This window comes from Lichenostomus cassidix, chromosome 4, assembly GCF_008360975.1.
Source record: "Lichenostomus cassidix isolate B80296 chromosome 4, HeHo_3.0, whole genome shotgun sequence".
Lineage (NCBI taxonomy): Eukaryota > Metazoa > Chordata > Aves > Passeriformes > Meliphagidae > Lichenostomus > Lichenostomus cassidix.
In genome coordinates this window covers 13,448,817-13,475,260 of record NC_139484.1, presented here as the reverse complement: position 1 = coordinate 13,475,260, position 26,444 = coordinate 13,448,817, and the positions used below count along the sequence as shown (strand labels likewise).

The 26,444-nt window shown below is 37.4% G+C and overlaps 1 long non-coding RNA gene across 1 annotated transcript in view; it reads right to left on the bottom strand.

The window, feature by feature from the left end:
• Positions 1–18,253: 18,253 nt before the first annotated feature.
• Positions 18,254–26,444, bottom strand: part of LOC146437920 (uncharacterized) — a 185,904-nt gene continuing 177,713 nt past the window's right edge. The window contains exon 4 of the long non-coding RNA XR_014851993.1: positions 18,254–19,051. This is a non-coding gene — a long non-coding RNA (uncharacterized LOC146437920). The remainder of the gene's footprint in view (positions 19,052–26,444) is intronic.

The following is a 26,444-nucleotide window of genomic DNA, read 5'->3' as shown; positions in this document are numbered from 1 at the left end:
AAATTGTACCATATAAAAATTTATGTTGAAAGGACTACTGATTATTATGCTTTTGTCTAATTTCAAATGGATCTCAAACCACTGTGTACAACACAAATAATTTATCATCTAGGTCTAGATGTTCACAACAAATATCTGTCTCTATATTGTACCAAACCATTTCACTAACTGTTACGACCAACGTCTTCAAATCAGTTCAGACTTGAACCGAAGTTTAAGTTAATTTCTCTCTGAACCTAATGACAAAGCAAATATTGCCAGTGAGAGTTTATGAGTATGAAAAATTTTGAATGTTATCTCTGATTTTGCAAAGCAGACCAGCATAACATATGTTACTAAATACACATAACATTTTTTCTTAAGTCTTACTAGAAATTTTCTTTGAAAAGGGAAAGATTTTGATAGATATTAAGTAGGTGGATTTTGATTCAAATTTGGTAACATTATTGAATTCATTTTTCATTCTCTTCCTGTGTAAAAGAAGTAATCCTGCAATTCTAGAAGTTGTGAGATTTTTTTTTAAAAAAACATAAGAGGCAAATTATCTTCATGCAGCTTCATCCTGGTTTCAGCTGGGATAGAGTTAATTTTATTCCTAGTAGCTGGTACCGTGTTGTGCTTTAGGTTTGGAAGGAGCATAATGATGATAACAGGCTGATATTTCAGCTGTTGCTTTAGTAGTGCTTATTCAAAATCAAGGACTTTTCACTTCCCCACACAATGGCAGTGAGGAGGTGCACAGGGAGCTGGGAGGGAGCACAGCCAGGACAGCAGATCCAAACTGGCCAAAGGGATATTCCATATCATAGCAAAGCACGTTCAGTACATAAACTGTGGGGAGCTGGCTGGGAGCTGCTGATCGCTGCTTGGGGATGAGCTAGGCATCAGTCACAGTGTGTGGTGAGTAATTACATTGTACATCACTTCTTTTTCTTGTGTTTTATTCATCTCTCTCCTTCTTTTTCAGTATTATTTTAATTTACTTCAGTTATTAAACTGTTCTTATCTCAAGCCACGGGTTTTACCTTTTTCTAATTCTCCTCCCCATCACATCAGAGGCAGGAGGGAGGTAGGGGAGTAATCAGTGAGTAACTGGTACTTAGTTGCCAGCTGGGGTTAAACCACAAGTTGTTTAGATCCAGGCTATGCACATGTACCTGCCTTTTATCTTGAGAAATGACAATTTCATGAAATGGGATTAATATTTCTTCTTAAGCAGACAGACACATCTATGACTCCAGGCAGGTACCATCTCATCCACAGATTCCATTCATGTTTTTGCAGCTGAGGGAAGGTTTTAAATAACACTGTTCCCTAATTCAGCAAAATTTGTTTTAGACATTCACTGACAAGGAAGACTTTTAACCAGATGAGATTGTTTTGCCTGGGAAAACAAGGATCTCATAATCTTGAATCCTTTGGAATTGAGTTTCCTTTTTTTCAGACCATAATGGAAAGCAAAGTACAAAACAATGAGCTGGGAGCATGTAGTAACCATAGGAAGAACTGGGGTGTGTAAAACAATGCAAAAATGTTCTTCTAATTTTTCATCCAGCTACCTGTGCATTATTGGGTTGATGATATGCCTTGTCAAAAAGAATTGCTCTTTCATACTTTTCTGAACACTTCTTTCTAAGCTCTCCACTCCAAGGGGACTGTCTGATGACAGCCCAGTCGAAGCTCTTTAAGCCCTCAGTCTCACTGACAAGTTGGAAATCCCTTCACATATTCACTTCCCCAAAAGATTTAGCACAGGTTCAGAAACTCACAAGAAAAAACTATTTTAAGTCCTTATATTATACATACAAGCTGTATAATGCTTTTTTACATTTGTTGCTCCTTCTTTCCAACCTTCCCAGTCGCACCATCCATCTCTTCTTTCCAAGAAATGTGCCCACAGTTTATTCCTAGTGGTTAAGGTTTTAATAAGTCCAATTAAGGTAGTAAACTTCTTGCTACAGTTATTCTTGAGAAAAAAAAATGTGACTTTATTAACATCTCATGTACACTTACATAAAAATTAGAAAAAATCTAACACAGATGTCTGTGTCTGAAACTAGTAATCCTTTCATTCTATTAATTTGAAGACCAAGAATACTGCCTGTTTTAATAAATTCACTTTAGGTCAGGAAACATCATTCCTTGAATTTGTATTTTGGCATTTAGATCAGAGATGCTTGCTGGAAGTAGCTGTATGTCTTTCTATAACTATTTTTGTTTTCGACATCTTTTAATGAACAATGACTGGGAAAAAGACACAAGAAAGGGAATAAAATGAAACAGATGGAAGAGTCTCTACTGGAATGACACCAGTATAGTCTTGCAGCAGGTAATTTAGTTTAGGCACACTTGCATGGTTTGCTTAGCTGAGCAGAACAAACAATCAGATAAGCTGGCTGGAGCATATTCACAGGCTTTCATTGGAACAATATAAAAAAGTGCCAGTTCCATTGAGTGTGCTGAACACTGACCCCCAGACATGGAACAAACAGAAACTATGATTTATTATAGCATTTATATTACAGAGAATAGTACATCAAGGAGCAGCAGTGGAAAAATGCTTTTTGATCATCTTGTAGTTCATCTTTTTCTCTCTTCCATCATTGGAAAAGAAATAAAACAGTGTCACTGACCTACAGGCTCCAGGTTTCCAGAAGCACAACATAAGCTGTAAAACATGCTCTAATCTGCTGGTTCTGTTTGTGTGCATACTCAAGTCAAGCAGTTTTTCACATTCACTGGGCTAAAGCACTGAAACAAGAGAACAAGAGAAAGCAGTGCCTGGCAGGCAATTGGTCCAAATGGATCACATACACTTTTACTGGATATGCTGATATAATAACACAGAAATATAAATTATGTATGAACAAAGTTCAGCAATATCTGGAGTGATGTCTGTTTCTCAGAAAGTACATAAACACTTTTTTTTACTGGCATGTATGTATATACCAAGTATCCAAAGGCAACTTAATATCATTTCCTATGGTGGAACAGGTGCAACACAGGGCTAGAGAATGAATTATTACCCCAAGTTATGCATCCTGCCTGACAGACACATGCATACAAGAAGCATGTGGATATCTATACCATGGAGTTTTTCAGTCATGAAAAGTTTTAGGACTTAGTTGTTGTAGAAGAGTTCAGCAGCTCTGGAAGTGATTTTTTTGTTTTGACAGGTCCCATAGCTATTCCTTCTCAGTACTGATGAGAAGATCCACCCACAGCATTTATAGCCAACATGAAACATTAGCCAATGAGAGATGCTACAAATTAGGCTAAAATACAACACTAATCAACAGTGCTTTCAATAACCCAAGACACTGTATCTGCAACAAAATTATTTCCTTATTAAAATCTATTTTTGGAATTTGTATGATAGATACCAAGCCCTTCTGAATATGAGACATGTGTCATATTCAGTATAACCACAGCCTAGCAGGTATCTCTAAAATCTCTACCTTTTCCTGTTTTTCCAAGTGTACTCAGCAATTGTCCTTTCATCTTCACCTTTCAAACAATGTTTCTTCCACAGTCAAAGTATTTTTGTACAACAGAACTGATATTTTTTCTCATGATTAAAGAAATACAGACTCCAACTAATTCATTTAATACAAATCATCTACTACAAATTTTCCTTTTATTTTCCAGTATTAGAGCAACCCTATACAAATCCCTCAGAAATGCAAGGGAACAGAGCTATCTCTAGGCAAAGTCTGCCCTCGAAAAACAAAATTTCATCCAGACTCCAGCTATCCTCCAAAGTCATCTATGGCTGACATTTATTTTAAGTGGTTTGTCTAAGATGGAAGGCCAATGATTGTTAAACACATTCCACACTGTATGATTAACCTTACAAAAATTATTCATGGGTGAATAGTTCTAACAGTTTCTAATAGCTAACAAAGGCCTAAAGAAAATCCAAATCCACTCTCTTAAATCTCAAGTTTTCCTTTGGTCTCCATGACATGGTGTAAAAAGTATAAAAGTATTGTTTTATCCATCCTAGTCCTGCCTCCTGTTTCCTCACCTTGATTCAGTTGTTGTCATTCTATGCCATTAAAAAAAAAGTTGATTGTAGAAAGGACCAGAGGGCTTCATAGAAGAACACTCACACATGGTGTGTGTGAAAGAGTCAGACACAGTACATGCTCACACATGCACATACATATGTGTATAAATATATATATCTTTATATACACACACACACTTGTATTGACAGTAGGTGCTGAAGACAGAAAATGTTGAGTTTAGCAGGTTCAATTCAATCAATGCATTCACTGGGCAAAACCATAGCTCAGGAAACTTTTCAGGGAAAATGCCAGGCCAGGTCAGATATGGTTCTGTTCAGTCTCTCCTGCCTTCATTACCTGCCAGACGCCAGACTTTTGATTAACTCCACTGTCAAAATTGTCTTCTTTTTCAACCTATCTGACCTTATCACTGGCCACGATGAGCTGCTCCTTCCTTGACTTCTTTTTGTCCAGTTTAGCAATTAATGCCTTTGCCATCACAGCCCCTGCTCCCAACTCCATTTCAATATACATTTCTCAATCTTTCATCACTCATCCCAATTACCATAAAAGTACCAGCATTCACATTCCCTTTTTTTCTTTTTGTCTTTCACCACTTACTGTATATTTGATGAGCAACACAAAGACTTTCCAAAGCATTCATTCACACTTACTTTACAGTGAAAGACAGTACTGAATCAACTTTATAAGGGAAATTAATGCTGAGTACACTGAAATACCTACAGCTAGTATTCTGTACAGTTCCTTTGGCATCTCTGATTTTTCATGGGTAAAAAAGTCATGTATGCCATTAAAGAAAATCCAAAAAGCATTTTTCTTCCACAGTTTTGTCCCTTTAAATACCCTAATAACTTTGCCTGATACCAATTATTTTAGAGCCCTTAACATTCATTTTCCATTTGTTCAAATAAATATTTTTATACCATCAAGTTTTTTTGTTTTGCATCACAGAGTACTGGTTTGCTACTCTTTCCCCTGTAACTTTAATTCTGGTCAATGCTGGCCTGCTCTGGAAAATCCCTTCATTCTCTCCCTCAGCAGACATGGGAGCACCACCTTTTACTGTTCTATTTAGTAGTGACAAGTGCTGCTTATGTTATATCCAGCAATACCATCAAAGGGCTTGTGCTAGGTACCACACAAGTGGACACCTGATACTCCTGTGGGAAGCAGTTGTACAGTTACTAAGCCAACTTGAATACCTCAGCAAAGTGCTGCTAGGTGGGAGGAATTCTTATTTATCAAGGGTAAATCTGAAGGACAGATCTGAACAGCTTTACAACAGGGAAGGCTTTCTAGGAATGTACATGGCAGCTGGTGGCATTTCTAGCACATGTCTAGGGCTGAGATCTCCTTTCTAGGAAAAAAATGCATCACTGCAGTTACTATCATTATGTCCTGACAAAAAGCTACAATAAATTTTCCTTCCAAGTTCTTATTTGGTGTGACATTGTTGACTACTGCTTAATTATATATGTAAATAAAGTAGTGGCCATCACCTTTCTATGATGATGTTGCTCTGACTTAATGATGAAGAGGGACATGGAGAGGCTATGGGACGTGTCAGTGTTAATGAAGATTTATTCAGTAGTGACATTTGATCAGATCTACTTGGCGAAGTCTTAGGTTTCATTAGTTAAAGACGGAAAGCAGTCTGTCTGATTAAAGGGAGGAAAAGCAGTGGGGAGCTCACATAAATTACTACAGCTCAATTAGGTGCAGACAGTTTAGTGAGTGTTTATTACCAGTAGAAAGGAAGATTTTCCAATTAGATTAAAAGGTTTTGAAAACAACTCTTATAGTGCACAGTGATTTAGACCCATTGCTGGAATAATACATTGTGAGAAGCTGCATTGATTAAAAGTAAGCTGGTAAGTTATCTGCATTGCTTCATTGTTTATCAAAGGATCCCCTGCTGCCTAGGTACAATTTACCTCACAAGATCAATGTCTGGACTTGGCTAATTTCCTCCTGGCTGAAGATTTATACGGATGTAAAGGGCATCTACATCATGTCTGAAAATACTGAGGAGATTTATTCAGGATGATCATCAAGGAAGTGGAGTTGTATCAATCACCAGAAGTGTACCCTGGCCATGCTGTGCCCTTCAGCCTGGCATCCCTGCTGCAAAGCTGGATTTCAAGACAAGACATTTTAATCAGAAAGGAACTTCATTCCAGTGAGGTTCCCCAGGCTCATTGTGAAAACTGAAAAGGCATTAAAACAAAAGTGGAAGTATATAGTGCTCAGACAGCGATCAGCCAATGTTTCTGACAAATGATTGAAGGTACTCGGTGTACAGTGCAAGCCTGTGATTCATGAATCCCAATGCCCAGCAGTGCAAAATGTGACTTCCAGCAGTGCTGAGCTAGCTGGAGTCCAGGTCTGCTTTGCCAAAGGATTTTTGGATATGAGCTGTGAAAGGTAGGGGGTCATTGTCCGTGGCTCTGAATGACTGATTGATTCCCATGCGGAATGGCATGGGGAAGGCGGAGGAAAAAGGAGCAAAGGAAAAGAAAATGAATGATATTTAAATTCTTTATACTCCTACTGTGCCCTTCAGATCACATGAAGGCCTGCAGCTGCTTCTAATCCCTGTCTCCCAGAATTGTCTATTGTGACGACTGGAGGAACCGAGACGAACAAATGGAGAAAGAAATAAAATAGTTCTAGTTTTACAAGTTTAATTCAATAATTACAGTGTTCCACACAGAAATCTTTCTTCTACCTTTTATGTAAATAGCACTCAAAAGAATCCAAAAGTTATAATACCAAACTTTCAAATCTTTCTTTTTTTTTCCCTGCACACTTGCACATGCAGCATTTCTCCTCTGTTAATGCAAGTCCACAAAGTTTAAATCAATGCCATCAGAGATGCTGACACTGTTCTGACCAACTGCCATGAAAACAGAGCTGAGCCTCTCCCTTTGGCTCTAACAGTAAGCTATTTGGGATTCAGAAAAGTGCCTAGGAATGGTGGTGAGGGGGAAGGAACTATGGCATAGTGTCTTCCACAGAAAAAATGAAAATGTGGTATGCAGGAGCCATTGCCCTTCATTGCACTAATATGCTACATGTTCTCCAAATACACAGAGAAGTTCATTCTCCCCTTAAAAGCTTCTTGATATTTACAGGCAGGACAGGCACTTCTGTATATTTTTTTGTGTACAAAACCCTAATTTAAATGCAGATGTGGGAGCACAAACTGTCACACAAACAGCCCACAGTGAAATATTCCTTTTTAAAATAGTGGTTCAATGAAGCTACAACAGTCTTAGTTCTTAACTCATAATGAGCAGAGTTCACGTTGTCCATACCCAAACAGCTTTACAGTTAAGCCACAAAGCTTTCTTTGGGGATTCTTCTCTACATTTCAGCAGATGTAGTTCACCACAACTGCACTTCACCAAAACAAGCAGCAAATCAGCAACCATATTTCAAAAAAATCTGCACATTCAAATCTCTCCAGGCACCCCAGACATTACCAAGTAGTAAATTTACCATATTAAACAACTGTTCATGAATAAAACACTGATATTCTTTGTAATGTAAACATTACATTGCTGTTGGTTAGCAAAACTGAGCTTTTGCTTCATTTTCTTTATAATTGGAAGGGCTTGTCATTTAAGGAAACAATTAACATTTTTTACAAGCAACAAGACTGTGAATGACACTTTCTATTACACTAAATACATTTAATTATGATTTATTGGCACATAGCAACCTCTTGTAACATTGCAGGCCAACATCCATTTTCGCTTAATTAAACTCATTATAACAACACTTTGCTACACAGAGGGGAAAAAACCCAAAATAAACAAACAAAAAAAGCCCATATTTCATAATTAACTGTTCAAAATTAAGGTCATAGGGTAATTACGAAGCAGATTTCCTAGTATTAAACTGCTGCTGTTACTAATAGGAAAAATATCTGGCAAATATGTAGATATCAGAAGGGGACTCAGGCTTTTGGTCTTAGCAAAAACTAAAAAAAAAAAAAAAAAAAAAAATAGAAAACCAAACAGAAGAAAATAATTCTTTTTTTTATTAGAGGTTAAATAACTTGCAATGGTAGAAACTGCATTTGCTCTCACATTGGTGACAGGGCATTTTACTACATTTTTTTACAAGTTCAGTGGTAAAGAAGGTTAAATATAGGAGAGAAGGATTTGAATTATTAATCCCCAATATACCTAGATCCTACTAAAATTATATCTAAGCAATTTCAAAGTAAAATAAAATCTCTGAACCCATTTTTTTTCTGAAATGTAGTGTGACACCTTATTTTGTTTTAAATTTACCAGCCTTGTGGTTTGACGTAATTCACACGCAGTATTTAATAGAGACATGGTCGAAATCACGTGTGAAACCCATGAGCTCAGATCCTCTTCTTTCTAATAGGATTTACTTAGTCAACTCCTGGGTGGAGATTAAAACTTCACCCTGCACACAAACCCTTTCCATTCTGCCGTTAATCACGAGGTCAGAGCTGAACTGCAGCCTGCCAGAGCTCCTAATGAATGTGGTTTACACATCGTAGCTGGTTGCTTGCTCAGCAGCAGCCTGTGCTATCTGGAGGCCAAAGATAAGTGCTCAGGGATTACCTTTAAAACAATCCACTCGGTTCTTTTGTCACTAAGAGCGGAAAGTCGGGGGGGAGCGGGGGGAATGGAACTGTAATCCTTGCTTTTGTGGACTGACCAATTTTTAGCAATTGAAGACTCAGAAAAAAGCCCTTGAAAATCAGTATCAAAGCTCAGCCAAAGTGCTGTGGCTGTTGCAAGCTCAGGATGTCTAGTTCACCTCTCCCTGTGCATTTTTGGCTATTTTACTCCTGTTCAGACTATAAGAGTTTCTACGGTGGGTGTAGGTTTTGTTTGTTTGTTAAAATAAAAAAAATCCCTAACACCTTCAGTCCTGACTTTTGCCATGATGTGCAGGTAGAATCATGGAATCAAAGAATCATTATGGTTGGAAAAGACGTCTAAGACCATTGAGTCCAATGATTAACCCAGCACTGCCAAATTCTGCACTAAACTATTCATAAGCACCGCATCTACACATCTTTCAAATACTCACAGGGACAGTGACTGTACCATTTCCCTGTACAGCCTGTTCCAATGCTTGGTCAGCCTTTCTGTGAAGGAGCTTTTTCCTACCGATCTAAGCCTCCCCTGGAGCAATCTGAGGTCATTTTGTCCAATTGCTTTCCAACTGGGAGAAGAGACCGACCCCCACCTGGCTACAGCCTCCTTTCAGGTAGCTGTAGAGAGAAATGAGGTCTCCCCAAACTTCCTGTTGTCCTGTACCTTCCATGGGGCAATGGACAGCAGAGAGCTGAGAATGGAAACTGCTCTGCATGACCCTCCAGACTCCCTGGTTATTCCTTCAGCCACATCCACAGAGGTGCACAGTGTTGAGCTTCAGACTCCTGAGCCCTTGTGACCCACAGCTCCTGTATCTGCCCCAAATTTAAGGATCATCACTGAACAAAAACTGCTTTAAAGGCAGTATTTTAGCTTCTCAAAGGCGAAGACTCTCAGAAATGGTCTGACTTGGTTTTACCCCTTCAAAAAATGGAGCATTGCCATTTGTAACTGTGAGCATTTGTTTTTTTAAAGGAATTAATAAGATACACAGGTGGATACAGTTATGACTGTAGATTCTGTAGAATCATCACATCCACTAGTCAGAGTTGTTTTCCATAAAACCTGATAATTTTTTCACAGTGTGCCAGTATCTCTCAAGGGCCATAAAATACAGTGCAGTTCTACACACTCTTCAGTGTTTTTAAAATACAGAAGCAGAGGAATATGTTTCTCTCCCCACTCAACAGACCAGGAATTTAGTTTCTCAAGCAGATTCTTATTTTACCCTGCAATTTCTTCCAAAGTATTAGCAAATATTAGCTGTAACTTGCACTCGCTTTCCATTTTAAGCCTTTGAAAAAGAAAAAAAAAATGCTTCTGCGTTAAGTCCAGATGAAAGAAATACAGAATTAATAAATTTTTTTCCTTCTGTTGGATTACCTGAAAAATCCTCAAACAAATTCACATTCATGCTAGAAACCCAGCCAGCTTCTCAAATCATCACAGAGGAAGTGAGAAGAACCAAAACAAACAAAAAACTAAACAAAAAACCCCAAACAACAAACAAACAAAAAACGCAACCACAGAGGAGTTAAAAGGATTGCATCCGGTCAAATACACACTATCTAGCATACCACCATGGAGTGAGAAACTCTTTGGGATCTTTTGATGACACAACGAGTTACACTTGCTTACAAACTTCACTGAAAAGAGCTGCATCTGCTGAGGCTGCAAGCAGCACACCCGGGCTGCAACTCTGAACCCACACATGCTAAATTCAAAGCTCTGCCTCCAGCATGCTTTGTATACTCTGGTGTCTCGTTCATATGTACAACTGTGCCTTGCACTTATTTCCCCTGCAGACTTAAAATTGCAGGGAGAAGGCACAGACCAACCACATACCAGCTCTGCAAAGAAAATCAAACCTCGATTTACCCTGTTGAAGGGCTGCAAGGTCTGCTGGATGCCCTGGTGTATTTCTCACCCTGGATGAACTCTCTAGGTTATTGAGCAAAGACCAGCCCAGCCTAAATATCACCTCCAAACCAGGAAGTGTTTAGTGCTTACTCAGTTCTGTCCCCAGGGAACAAGTTTGCTGTGGGCCAAGGCACACTGTGATCCTTGCAGGTGTCATGGCTGTATCTGCCGTGCATGGGTGAAAGTGTCACAGGCTGCTCTCTCCTGCCACTGCTGCACATCCACCATCAGCACTGATGGGGGTTTTAATGACTTTAGTCACAAAAGACAAATGTGCAAGCAAATGAGCAATTGCAAATGTAATCATTATATATTTTTTTTTTACCTGAGCTTGTGCAATGTGTGTCCTGAACAGCTCCATTCGCAAGTTTGAAACACAGTTACTGAAGAAAGAACAAGGACTGTCAGTGACAGCAAACACACCAGCAGCTTGTTTTGAGTATTACAAGTAAAGACGCTTTTCAGGAAGCAAAAACAGAAGAAATATCTCAGATATTTAAATTGTATAAGGAGTTATTAATTCCTTTTATTTTTTTGGGCTTAAAATAACAGAAGCCTTTACAATCGAGTCAGGTATGCTCAGAACTTCAAAGAAACATGTTCCAGATTAGTGAAGCAGGACAAACCCAAAATGAGCTATTCCAAACCAATGCCTGACTAGAATACTTTTCACCTAAGAGCTGTGCTGTGCTGGGTGTTATTTAATTAACTTATAAATACCTTAGAAATTACCTGCACTGATCTTCATACAGATTTGTTTTTTCTTTTAGAAACAAAAGATCAGTGGTTTTCATCAGTGTTCTGTTCTCAAAAATGTTTCAAAACATGTTTTCACGGCTGCAGATCTTTGTACCCAATTTGAGTGTGCTGATTAAATTGACTTTACAAATATTTTTGTGCTATGAATTTTGCAGAGCTGTGATTGTTGAGAATGATTTTGTAGTAGGAAGAGCCATAGTAGCTAAGCACTGACCTTATTAGGTTGCAATAAAAAGAAGTCACCAATGACTATAGTGAATTTAAGACATTTTATTGCTGAACAATGCAATGACACATTGCAGAATGCTTTTTAATTGGAAGTTAGCTTTCAGTGTATTGCTAAGACTTGTAGCTTACATCTATTCAGCACATACAGAAAATAAATTTTACATCTGCTCTCAAAATCAGTAGTCAGAATTGAAAAATATTTTTTCCATTTTCAAAAGTTCTTACTTATTAAAGGTTCCCTTTTTTTATCTTAGCTATATTCCACATCAAATATCAATATGAAAAGTTATGGAACAACAGCATTTTAGAGCTTACCATCTGTCTTGTGGGTGCCTCATTCCAGAAGACTCAGGGGCTTTTGTTTTCATGGTTAGGTGGTTAAGCTTTTTTCTTCTACTTTTCAATTGTTCATGCAAATATCTCGAGCACTTCTAAAGAGTGGCACCAGTGATGATAAAGATGGTGAAAAGCTACTCTAGCTACATTGCTGCAAGCTATATTATGTAGGTCGATATATTGACCTCAGCGTATTCCATGAAAAATATTCGCTATTATTTTTACTAGGTGTGGGATATAGTTTTCAGTGTAAATAGTTAGTATGACAAGAGTCAGAGATATGTGTAATGGAGCTTTGGCAATCTGAGAACTCTCTTATTACAGAAATACCATTTGGAAATTATGTGAGATAATACATCCTGAAAAGACACTGCTTGGATTTCCAAATTATTGTGGTTTGTTTGCTTATTTTTAATTATTTAAATTCCAATATTTGAACTGCCAGTATCCTGAGGATTGCATAAATGCAACCCATCTAAAGCCTGATGCATTTTTTTTCCTGGTACAGTAACATAATGCTGTATTTTGTAAAACACAAGGGAAACTCTGACGAAAGTAAAGAGGGGAGCAAAACCATGCCATTATTTGGCATTTTACAATAGCACAGGCTGTCCCTGTCGGTATCCACCAACAAAATCAATAATTTTTTTACTCTTTCTACTTTCTTTAGGAAACACAGTGAAAAAGATTATTAGTGGTAAGTAATGACTACACTATCCTCCCCTGTGTCTAGGTTTGCCGTTTGCCTGGTTCAGAAAGATGATGCCCATGGATCTCTTTGGAAATACCCTTCCTTCACCAGGGCTGTATTTGTCACCAGGGATAAACCTGTTTCTAATAGGAAGGAAGTCTCACCTTCCAACCATAGTGCTGTAGGCCCTGCTTCCCACAACAGCAGGAGCTCCCTCAGCTGGCTGGGGGCTCTTCTTGGTGGTGTGGGGGAACAGAACATGTGAGAGTTGCTGGATTCACCAGGGGGATGGGAGATGTCATTATTTAGCAGAGTAAAACCTACTTAAGAGTGTGGTTACCAACATCATTCCAATGAAAGGTGAACAGGGGGTGGCTGAATAAACTACAGAACCAGATATGGGAAACTCTGTACCTCATTCTGCTGTATTCATTATTCCCCATGCCTGGAGCTGTGCAAGTCCAGGTTAGAGGGAGCTCTGACCAACCTGATGCAGGGAATTGCATCCCTGCCCATGGCAGGGGGGTTGGAACTAGATGATGGTTAAGGTCCCTCCCAACCCAAACCATTCCACACTTCTGTGATTCTGCTCTCGAAGATGCAAGTACCTCCCAAAGGCTCTCAGGGTGCTGGAACACCCTCAGAAGGAAGGGACAAAGGAAGTGTTTCCTCTGCTTAAAATTTGCAGAGATTTCAACACGGAAAGGACAATAGAGGTGGTCCTTTATTTTTTCCATGTCTGTGACAGACCTTTCAGCTCTGTTGGGTCAGTCTGGTTGTAAATTGATTCCCCATACTGAAGAAAGAGAGCAAATGCTTCCACATGGTGCAGAATTCTAAAGTTATGCAATTTCTTGGTTACATGGAAAAGAATCACAAGAAAAATCCCATGCTTGTTCTTCTGTTTGTACTGTGAGAAGAGAGGAGTGTGGCACCCAGTAAGGAAGAACAGATGTCTGCTAGGAAGGAGAACGTTTCAGAGACAAATTCTTGCAAGAGCAGTCTTCCTTTATCAGGAAATTATAAGAAAAGCTATTTTGAACCACTGGGGAAGATCACCGTGAAAGGACTTTCTCCTTTGGAAGGAGCTTTAAGCTTGTCTATGCCAGTAATGTACTAATGCTGGATTAAATTCTGTGTGAAAAAAGAAAATTATTTGCTAAATATAACTTAACCTAAAGTGAAGAAATTATTTCAAATCCTCTCTAGTGCATTATAAAGAAAATTCTTTAATGTCAAATTGCATCCAAGAGATTTACCCAGCTACTCTAGGTAATTAGTGAACCATATCAAGATCTCTATATATCGGGCTTGGCTGTACATCTTCCTTTGCAATTACTAGCCACCCCAAAATTAGCAGAATGTACCTGGCAGACCACAAAATAGAGATGTTAATTTGAACATGTGTGTAGTCAGCAGTTTTGAGAAGAACTACTACTGCTGAAGCGACACTGAAAATTCAAAGAAGAAATTCAAAACAAAATCTCTATGGTGGTTTAAAAGGTTAAAGGTTAATTGGTTCATTTGCATGTTTTAACAACCTTTATATTCAGAACCTTAAATTCCAAGTCATCCTTTCCAGTTCACACCCCATTTAACATCCTTTAACAAATATTAAGTGCTCACTGTGTTTCCTTGTGGTTCCTCAACATGCAGAGTGGCATAAGTTTGGTGCCAGGAAAATAAGTGACATCAATCTGAGGTTCAGCTGACAGGCCAATGATGCTGAATGTATCTCATAACCACTGAAATTTGCAAACATTAGGTTAAAAACTACAGGAGCAACTCAAATCTTCTCTTAGTTAGAATGCAATAGGGATTTTTACCAATAATAAAGACAGGATGGCATAATCATGCTACCTTAAATAAGAAAAAAAGTTTGTAAATTGGTATGGAAATATTTTCAATTAATATGAGTGGAGAAGAGACATAACCAGTATCAATATATACAAACCTTTCACCAAAAAAAAAAAAAAAAGTGTACAAAACCTTCTAACAGGATTCTAATAGAACAGAAGTCTAAAACAGTTCAAGGAACTTAAGAGTATCCTGCATAACACAATTCTAAGAGAAATATTTATTGTTTTGGAAGCAAGTATTAAAGTCAACATGGAGATGCCTGTCTTCTCTATTTTATTTGTATATTACTTTTCAGCTCTAACATACATCCACAGAAAGAAAATACTTATCTGATATTAAATAGATGTTTTTACCCATCTCTGTAACAACTACGATTTTTTATGTAAAAGCCAAGAATTCTGATTTGAAAACAATTCTAAAATGTATTTAACCAAATATCATCCCTTCTGTGTGCAGATATGAAAACACAGGTGGAAAATTGTGAGAACATTACTTGCTTCTGCACCATGCAGAATAAAGGCATTCACTGCCTAGTCAGACAACTGAAATCAGAGTGACTATATTTCTATTTTTGGACAGCATGCCAGTGAACACAATAATCTATTTTGAAATTCTACAGTTTGTAGTAATATAGTAGTACTCACAGTAGAGACAGAGAGGATCATGACAGACTGCCTCATTCTTTTGAAAAAAAAACTTGCTCTTGCTCTGAGTGGCATCAAGATTCTGTAAATTAACATTACATGTTCTCTTGAGGCTGTTGTCATTGAACAATGAGCTGCCAATATACAAATGTAAAAGTCCATGTTATAAATACAGCAGATGGATTGGGATGTGGCACACACAATAGAAAACTCTACAATAATTTTGATTTTATCATTTCTTGGCAAACTGCTGTGCAGAAGGGAACATATATAACCATTTCATACACACATTCCCAATGCTTCTGTAAGGAGAAACATTAAAAATTTCTCACTATAGTTATTACTTACTTACTCTGATGCTCTGGATTTTAAATAGTCAGTTTTTAAACAGTGCTGGGAAATGCAGAAGCTTGGTATTTCTGAAATTCAAATACTATTTATTTATGTACCTAAATAAGTATTCACTACCCTATCACAGAGATCCTCTTTGAAAACCCTGAACCCTAGAGGTGATGCTTCAGGCATGACTTGGTGGACATGGGCTAGAGTGAATGATAAAGAGGCATCATAGTTTTCTCAAAGGAAAAGTCAAAAAGAGACAGAAAAAATAGCACTTTACCACAAACACTGTAACCTACCTTCCAGAAAGGTGCTAGCCTCAGGGTGATTTTCCCCCTGAATGCAAATATAGTCTGCTGGCAAAATTCTGGGGAATAGTAAAAAATCGTGTGTAATACTTTCCTACCCAGCAGAGAAAAGTCCACTGCTTTTGCAGCATGCTTAAAGCCTCCCACAGTCCTCCCATATCCAGCCTTGCCTGTGAAACTCAGACCTGAGTATTCCAGTGGTCCTTGCTGCGTCCATGCAGTTTCTCAGCTTTTCCCTACCCTGGCTGTTTCTCTATGAACATTGCTGTAATTGAACGTGGGAATATGAAATTCAGCTATAAATGGCTTCAGTAAATCACCCTAAAATTTTGCAGCTGGGAAGAGAAAGAGGAAGAAGAATAGGAAAGGGCTCCCACTAAAGAAGCTTTAGGAGAATACTCAAAATGGTAAATGTTTCTGAAGAAAATATGAGAAAACACGAAGAAAGTGAGAAGAAGATTTGTGTAGCCGTTGGAGGATTCCGAAGGAGTGCAAAGGATGTGGAAAATATGAAGTGGCAAAGTACTGCAGGATTAGGCCCTAAGCATCTTCCTACCTCCATAAGGAATTTCCTCCCTAAGGAATTAAAGGCTGTAAGTGCACATTCACATTTTTCTCTAATATTCAAGTAGCTGAGACAGTAATAGCACTGGGGTCAGACACGACACTGAAACACTAAATCCAGGGGTTTCTTTATTTGCTGTGAAATGGAAACACCTCCAGTATTAAGGAGAAACAAGGAACCTTTAGAGCATGCTAGGAACAAAGCCTCATCTCTCTGACAATGGAGTGCTTGGCCCCATAAAAGGGTTATCAATCAGGAGAGATGCCAGGTACGGTATTTCTTGTGATACAAACACCTTTCCAATAGGAAGCTGACTAAGAGCAGCAACTCATTTTACATAGGTCACTGACCAAGCTTTAGATAGCAATGAATTTTAGTCACTACCAACCTGAGACAGACACGACCCAGTGACCTGGGGGCAGAAAGACCTGGATTACATTACTAGTCCTCTGATCCACCCTGCCCTGTGAATATCTAGTTCCATTTCTACATTCACCTGCTGTGCAATTTGGTGTTCTACCTATATACAACTTGTTTAGCCTTAGTGTTAGCAGCTATGTTTGCTGAAGCCTTAGTCTGCAGGCTGGGAACCTTCACCTAGATCTGTTGAACCAAGTGAAGTAAAAGTTCCAGCCACAGAAACCACTCAGCAGCAGCTACACCCTGAGACTTAAGAAAAGAAACAGCCCACTTAGGGAAAATGAAAGAACTCAATGAGGAAGCACCCAAGCCTTATATTACTACTGGTCTGAACTCTTGAATGAGGGGTGGGAAATTCAGATTGCAAGGGTATAATTGCCCAGGGTTTTCTTTGTTCAAGGTCCCAGCTTGAGCTATGGGGCTATTAGTAAAAAGGACTTTCTAGAAGAATCTCTTTTTGGTTTATGGATTCAGCAGAAACCTACAGTCAGACCCTGCCACTGTGCCTGGCCTGCATAATTTTCATAACATAGAGAGGACCAACCACTACAGACACACAATATGAAACAGCATTCAATGGGAAATCACCATGTATTTGGGTCAGGTTTACTTAGCTCTTGCCATTGATTATATTAAATGCAATAATTCTCTGAAGAAATTGAACCCCCTTGTACACTAAAATATTGTTAGAATTCTTTATTTCCTGCTATAAAACAATTCGTCTGTGGGCAAAATGCTTATGACAAAAAGAATTTACAATAAAGAAAAATGTGTATATTAAATAAAAAATAGAGGAAAAAATAAAACAATCTTATGTCTTTGAATCTCGAAAGGTAAGAGCTGAAAATAACCTTCAGGAATATTTAGTTAATGTTTTGCTTCAGACTCCTGTTAAAAAAACATTCTTTTTCCTGGGCAAATGAAAACAGCATTTTTTCTTGTATTTCTCAGCCACAGATAGCTATAGCACTGTCTGAGAGTTTTTAATTTATTTGAATATATTTTCCTTAATAACACTCCCTTTAAAGATATTTCACTGCTTTGGCTGATACCATTTTGCCATATTCAAGCCTCATTTTTAGCAACCAGTTTTATAGATTAACTTCTTCACATTCAAGCATATGTCTTTAATCACACCTCCATTTTCCTGACTAGGGCTCTGGAAAAAAAAAAAAAAAACCACAAAAAAAACCCCAGGAAACAGCTTTTCCTCTACCTGTTACTGATAGAAAAATACAGTACCTGGTAGTATCAACAACCACCCATGGCACAGTCTACACAGATGTAACCCCAGGAAAAAGACAGTTTTCCAGAGAGTACATCCACTGAATTATCAATCTTTTAATACAAATGCATAATTCATGGCACATACCAACTTACTACACACTCACATCTTTATGGATAAGTAAATAGAGGCATATATAAATATAGTTACTAAACACACACAGCTCTCAGCCCTGTAAGCAGACACTCTCTGCATCACTCAAGATGTATTTGGTCTACAAAATACAGTACCTATGGGCTTTGAAAACATTGCTCACAATATAATTTATTTTAAATTTCTAAGCTGAGTGTAAATTCTCCCACTTTTATAAGTACATGTACTCTAATCAACTACATAACTAACATCTTCATCAGCTGCTGAGATTATTTCCTGAGTGGATACAATAAAAGGATTACACACATTACATTAATACAGAATTGACAATGGCTTTATATATGAAACCACTTAAGGGCTCAGTTCTTCAGAATTTACACCTAAGTATACCTTTCATTTCCACAAGTGCCTAAAGAAACAATGTGTAATGAATACTTATGCCAATACACATTTACATTAGGAGTTCTCACTTTTGTGAAGTTAAATTAAAATCTCTATCAATATTTCAAAGGTCTATCTCTACTATTAATGGGTTATTTATATTTTTTATCACAAAGGCATCACAATCTATAATAATAATTAACTACTTATCAGCATATGTAAGTGTCTGAAGGGAGGGTGCCAAGAGGATGGAGCCAGGCTCCTCTTGGTGATACCAAGCAATAGATGAGAGGCAGGAGAGAAACAAAGTTCTGTCTGAACACGAGGAAGAGCTTTACTGTGAGGGTAACAGAGCACTGGAACAGACTGACTGGAGAAGTTGGAGATTCTCCTTCTCTAGGGATATCCAGAAGTCATCTGGATGCAATCCTGTGCCATGTGCTCTAGGATGACCCTGCTTGGGCAGGGAGGTTGGACCAGATGGCCCACTGTGATCCCTTCCAACCTGATCCATTCTGTGATTCTGTGATTTCAGGGAAAGACTCCTAAAGAGTAAAACCACAGTTAAAATAGGTTCAGTAGGAGTTCTGAATTTGACATTGGGAATTACTGTCATGTTCTTTAAAAAAACTAGAGGAATTGTCTGAGTGAAAAAGGGGTTGGTTGTAGTGAGCTTGGGGAGGTACTGTAGGACATTCTGGAGGTCATTAGGGCAAATTTGTGCTTAAACAGTCAGTTCAATGGCCAGGTAAGAGGGGCACTAAAGAAGATAAATACATGACTACAGGTAAGTCAAATGGCACTATGTGTAAGATATCCAGAGGACAGAGAGGAGAAACCTTGGTTCTTTTTAACTCTTACATGCTTTAACTCTATATTTTACTTTTAAACCACTCAACATTACTTTGGCAGAAGAAAGTCCTTTGAAAACTCTCAAGAAAACAGACACAAATTCTAAACTGTGGCAGACACATCCTTACAGATTACTTACTATTTTTTAAGATTTGGAGAAAGATAAAATAGCTTGCAAACCACAAGCTGGAAAGGGAGTCTGGAGAATGTATTTTTGAATAATTCTTAACATTTTCAGGTCTTCTTTCTGTCAATAAATTGTCCACAATGTCACTCACTGTTATTTGTATTGACAATTTTCACAAATTAACCCATTTGTGAAAACACATTTCAGCATCAGTGTAATTTGCAAATGTTTCTTTATACTGATGATTTCAGACATTTGGTGTTCATTATACAATGACTGCATTCTTAAATGAGGTTTTAAGGAACTGTCCGTTTCCTATATGAATACTGAAGAAAGGGAGAGAGAGAAAACATGAGCACTGCAATGAAAGTAAATGAGGGACACAAGGTGCACCTCATCTTGGAGAAGCATCAGGAAATCATGGTACAGTCAGGGGCTGATAGTCTGTATTTTTGATTATGCCATTAAAAGATGGCTAGGAAGAGGCAAGAAGTGAGATGAGAAAGTGGAAAAAAGTGGAAAAAAGTAACAACAAAAAAAGGAAAAGAAAGTAAGTGGGAAAGAAGGAAACTTAAAAGCAGGAGAAGTTCTGCACTGATGGTCATTTTTCCCCAGGAAGGAATCTGGAAAGCTGTATGAAAAGCCATGGGACTTGGAATATAAGAGGAATAAGTGGAAAAGGAGAGCTCATCAGTGGTGATATCCAAAAAGACAGAACCAATGAAATATTAAAACATAAAGAACACATTAAAAAAACTGAAAAAAATCCAAACAAACCCTCAAGTATAATTAATTAAACATCTAGTGGGAAAGATTCCTTCACATAAAGTAGCCAGTAATTAATGCATTAATAACTTAGTGTTCATATGACCATCTCTGAATATTAATTGAACAGCAAGAGGGAATCAGAATTATACTATAATCTGCTGTATCATATTGTACTTACTGACTCTTCTGGAAACACCTGTGATATTTACACGTTCATTGGGGAGACTTTAAGCTTTCAACTCCTGTTACCTGTCTATCAACAGCACTTTACACCAAGTTTCATTCACAGCCACATTGCTAAATATGGGTTGAGCTGTGTAACTGCAAGTTGATCACTTCTCAACTACAATTGCATTGAATATCAGGATTTTTGGTGTTGATTTGCATTGGAATCATGTACAAAATGCACTGTTTGTGAATACAAAATCAAAAGAAATGGCAGTGCTTCTGTAGACAACCACAGCTAAGCAAACATTGCATTTTACTTAAAACTCCAGAGAAAAAACATAGCCCAATGAAAATTCATGGAGGTATTCTCATTTTGAGTATTTTCTAGAACTTTTAGTGAAAATAGAGGCTAACTGATTTTTATGTGCAAAAGAAATTCCACTTTACTGAAATGGCACTTATTATGCATTAAATATATCTTGAAAAAGATCTTGCTTGCTTCTTTATACTACTTTTTTATTATTTCCAATTGTTTTCAACCAGTACATAACTACTGTGTACAAATATGTGTTTTTATATCTTGAGATTTAAATGTGTCACTCCAGCCTCTGAAAGCTGTTCTTTGTTAACTCTCTTTTGTAGCTTCCTGCTTAAAATCAGTTTGGGGTATAATTAAACTGAAAGACAACAATTTTTATTAATTCAGAGTCTGGCTGAGAAATATGGGACAAACTCTGAGGAAAGTAGGAAAAGTTTATATGGAAAAGCAATTATAATTGTTCTCTAGGATCACAGCCTAATTTTGGAATTGGGTCAGAAATACTGATCCAATGTGGAAAAGAGCAAATAGCAACTTACAACAGAAAATTATTGATGCAAGTTTATTAAAGTGTTTTAATATTAATCAGAGGCAGGAGTTCAATGCATTATTTTTTTTTTTTACTATCTTAAGAGATTATATACAGGAAAGATTCATCTAACCTGAACTACCATAAGCTCAAGAAGTTAATATTACAGACTGACTGTCATTGAACTGTAAATCTACAAGATCATTCTTTGGTCCTCTAGGTTTTCTATGTTCTTGTTAAAACAAGCTCAATGAAAAATCACACCATGAAAATTCAGAAATATGTAACCAGTTACCTCTGTGAAATTAAGCCCTAAGGTCTGCAGCCTTTAAAGGGAGAAAAAAAAGTGCAATGCTTTGATATTTGACATTTTAACAGTGTAAAACATTCTCCTCTGTGAAATTCTTAACAATGCAAGCAAAACCTGCATTTTGTTAATATTTATTACCCCACTGCTTTGCAGTTAAAACCGTTCTGAATATGACCTTCAGGTAAAGGTGATTGTATTCCTCATCAGTCTCCATTCGTATAAATAGAAAGTTAAATTTGAGCCAGTGTGTTTTTAACTCAACATAGTAGGGTTTTTCCTAACTGCTTTCTTCCTTCTGTTCCATAAATTAGCACCTATAAATACCTCTAGATGACTTAGGTATTATGTTTTATCTTGAAAACAGACACATCTTTTCAAGAAAATTTTTACCTGAAGACAGAAATATCTAATCAACATTGAACACATATATTGCAGTTTTATTGCAAATATGTGGGATTTTTACTTACTTGAGGAAATATCACAACTTGGATCTGCATTATCAGATTCACTTTTCCCCCAATGACCACATACTGTTGCACTGCTGGAAGCCATGAATCTTTTCCAGGGTATGTAAATATGTTTCTCAGTTAAAACTTTCTGAAATTAAATGTAAAGCATCTTGTCTCTTAAATAGGAGATGGGAAGGATTGGAGGGATCCTCATAAAAATTCAAGGTATGAAGAGCCAGAACTCTGCAGATACAACACATTTACAAAACAAGAGCCAGAAAATAACCATATCTCTCCTTCAAGGTACAAGCTTAGAAGATTCTCTTGAGAAATCTAGCAAGATGCCAGGCTTCAAAAGGAGGAGCTGAAGAGCATTGCTTAAAAGAAACAGAAACTCTGCTCTCCTGAAATGACCATCTGGTCTGGATTTAGTACCGAGAGGATTATGGTCCTGAAAGAGTATAAATTGAAATCCCTTTCAGTCTTTCAAATTTCACAAGAAGGTGCCTTGAAAAGCTGTTGCCCACCCCCAGTCACAACTTGTCTTTTTTCCTCATGTACAATAGAACCAATGGTTTATAAGCAAATCCATTTCTCAACCCACTTCAGCCACCCATTCCTCTTCACACTAAGAGTACAACCTATCTTTTTCAATTCTTAGCATTATCATTTGGGAGAACACACATGCCAGCTTTGCTTTTCTGCAAAGATGCTGGCATCAGATGAGCTCACACCTGCCATTTTGCTCTATAGATAAGGCATAAGCAGATGCATTTCCCAATCTGCAATATTTCCAAGAGCCAAGCAGCTGTGCAGAAACACAACGAAAATGCAACACCTCAGCTGAAAAGTAAGAACAGCAGAATGACTTCTTTGGCAAGAATCACCTAGAACTAATTTGTACATAAGTAGATCAGGCTGGGTGTGGACAGTTGTGTGTTCACAGCAGCATCCTGCAGACCAAAACTTTGCTGTTCACTTTAAAAAAACATCCTGAGACACCAAGTATCTTGACAACACTACAGTTTTGGGGAGCCAGGAAATTCTAGTTTCTAACCAAGGGGGCAGGTAGAAACATTTGTGTTTATGAACTTTGAATAAAGAGACTTTGCTCTCTTCAGAACAAAAATCACCTCCTAGCAACAGTTCTGGAAAGACTGGGCCTTAAACTTTCAAGAACAGCTCACAAGTAACATGACATCTCTACAGATGAGGACAGTATTTTTTAGGACCCTTCAAAGGCCACAGCTTGTAATATATTCTTGGTTTTTAACTCTGAGACAGTCAGAGGCTGGGTTCTTCATATCAGAAATGCCACCTGAAATGACACAACTCTTAAGGCTCAGCATGTTATTTTCTCCAAAGCAAAAACCCTCTGGGGGAAATAAAAAAAAAAAACAGAAACAAAAAAAAGAGCACTCCTCTGTTCCAAAAATATGAAATAAAAGCTCTGCACATGAATGAAGAAGCATTGGAAAGCTCACTACTTCCTAACTGAAGACCTATCTGGGTATGCTTCTTGAAATTGTTTTCTCTAACATACACATGAAGAAAAATCACATTAAGTATTTAATTCTTGAGAGAAAAAAAGAGACTGGCATATGCAGTATTTGACATGCTGAGTGACCAACAAAACCCACTCTGTTCCAATGCTAATGTAGGATATTTCTAAACATGTTTCATCTGGCATTCCAGCTGTGCCAGTTTCACAAAACACATTGAGAACATTTACTTCATATATCCCCCTCCTAGAATAAGTTTAATGACATCCATGTTGCACATCTATAAAACTATCAGTTTTTTATTTTAAATATCCAGGATTACAAAACAATCATCATATTTGGTCAGGCGCTAATTTGGTTTCTTTCGGAACTCCAAAGTGACTATTGCAATAGAAATATTTTCACAACTGACTTTACTCAGTTCACAAGATAAGAAGGTAGAGAAGGTAAAGCTTAAATTTTTGTATCCTGGCAACAAGTGTGCAGACAAATTTTTGTTTCAATAGAGGATTGAGTTCTCTTATAAACTGGAACTAGAAATGCCTTTTAAGTAGCAAGGAAGGCAAAACCTTCAATATTGATTACAACAGGAAGGTGATTTCTTTTCACCAATAGCAGTTTAACCCCAAACACAGCAGGGTCTCAGGAAAAGCTGAGCAAAGTCAAAAGGAAGAAGGCTGGCAGCACAACCCCGGAGCAACCCCAAGCAATCAGTGCAAGAGCAATGACCCCCACTGCATGACTGGTTTCCCAGCAGCGTTCCCAAATAAGTTAACCATGTTATAGTGCAATTAAACCATGTTGGCCATATCTTTCATTTCTTTCCACATAAAAAAGAAAACAAACAAGATATTATTAAGTAGCAAAAGCAATTAAAGTTATAATACTTTTAAAGGATGCTGTTGTTTTCCAGGAAACACTTACTATGTATATGAAGGAAAACATTTTTAAAAATTCATTAGTGAAAACCTGGTGCTCTAAGGTAACAATCCACCCTAAGAATCTGCCTCAAGAAAAAAAGAACTGGAACTGTAGCAAATGATCCACTTCAAAAAAGTATTGTCTCTAATTTCTAGAAATACCAGCTCAAAATATTCTCCTCATATTTAATCTTAAAATACTTACATTCATGGAAAAAATATGCTAGCCTTGGAGACGTCTCACACTGGACTTAAACATACGGTGTTTTAGTATAAATAGGATGGAAAAAGTTAAAATGGAAATATTCTGTGGTCAAGGGTTTGGCTTGCAGATCATTGAAAATATTCATATAGTAATTGCTGACCATAACTGATAAGCAACACTACAATAAAAAGCTAGGAAGGGCATCCTTAGTAATATTTTCTCGTAAGCTCATAAAATTTATTTTGCCCCATAGAGCAACAGGCAGTTTTAGTAGTTAATTTCTGTACTTCCGTTATCTTTCAGAATCTTGCTTTGTTTTTTCCATCTGATAATAATATAATAACTTGGCAATAATTCTTTTAACAGTTATGCATATTGCATCCAAAGAAAGGGGGGAAGGAAAGGCCAAACATGAAACCCATCATTCTACTTGCTCATAAAGCTCACTTGACTGTAAACGTTCCCTGCAAATAGTCATTGCAAAAAGCATTTTTTCACTTTCCTTAGAGAAACAAGATCTTTGTTACCAACATCTCTCTAACATCTGTGAGTAAATCCAGCTGCAACACATTACTCCAATATAAAAAAACTCTTAAGACATGCAAAATCTAGAAAGCTACAGTCTCGAAGTTATGGCATTGCAAAATATTTATTCCCACAGAAATCATGACAGTGATGGATGCCCTCCTATTTTGCTGTAAAATATTTCAAAAGATCCTTGCTCTGAGCATTGTATATATATTGTTAACATTAATATACCCCTAATATATGAGCCAAGCATAGTTTTCCCATAGTTCAGGAAGGTATAACTGCTCATGTATAAATCAAGTCCAGTTGCAACTTTATCTTCTAAGACAGCAGTGAGCACAAGCAAGTTACTATCAGGCAGGCAAACTGTTATTATCAGTCAGACACACAAATATGATCAAAAATAAATTACTTGAAAACAACCAATTTAATTTATATGTAAGCTGGATCAAGGCCAAATGCATAGCAGAATGAAAGAATAAAATATGTTTTGAGGTCGTTTTCTCTTGCTGCATTTTAAATAAGAGATACTTCTGTGGAAGAGCAGCTGATGTGTGCACAGCTCTGTAATTCACAATACTGAAACAGTCCCAGTAAAGAAGAGTAATTGCCTCTTGTACACAAGAGTTTCTCTTGTATGGTCTTTCAGTGTTCTGGAATGAAGTAGCTGAAGCATTATAAAAAAAAACCCTCCATGATATTCTAAATGTTGAATAGGCAAAATGAATAGATGCAGAGTGCATAGACTAGCACAGCTCACAAGGGTTATCATGTCATCCCTTTACAAGTTTTACTGAATAGATTGTACCTGATGCATTCTGTACTACAGTCAATTAGGGCCTTGGTGAGCTGCAGAGATACGGATCTACAACCGTCAGGATGTGTTTTAAATATAAGGATAACCTTCCTCTTTCCCTCATTAATATCTTAATTTTCTATTTGTATTTCATGGTTTATAAAAGTTAAAAAAAATATTGAAGTAACATCATCTTTTTGGAGACAATGATGCAATCTTTTAAATCAACATGGGCTATCAGGAGAGCAATAGAAAAATTACTAGCTTTTTGTATTTGCTTTTCACTGTTAAGTTCTGTGTATTTCCTAAAGAATGAAGTTTAGCAGTTGAACAAAATGCCTGCTGTAACTCCAGGCAGCAGAAAATAACCTACCTCTGGGAAGAAATTTATTAAACTTGTCCATCCCCTTGGAGACCCACAGTGATCTCAGAATTACACAGCAGGCATCCCATCTCCAGAAGATC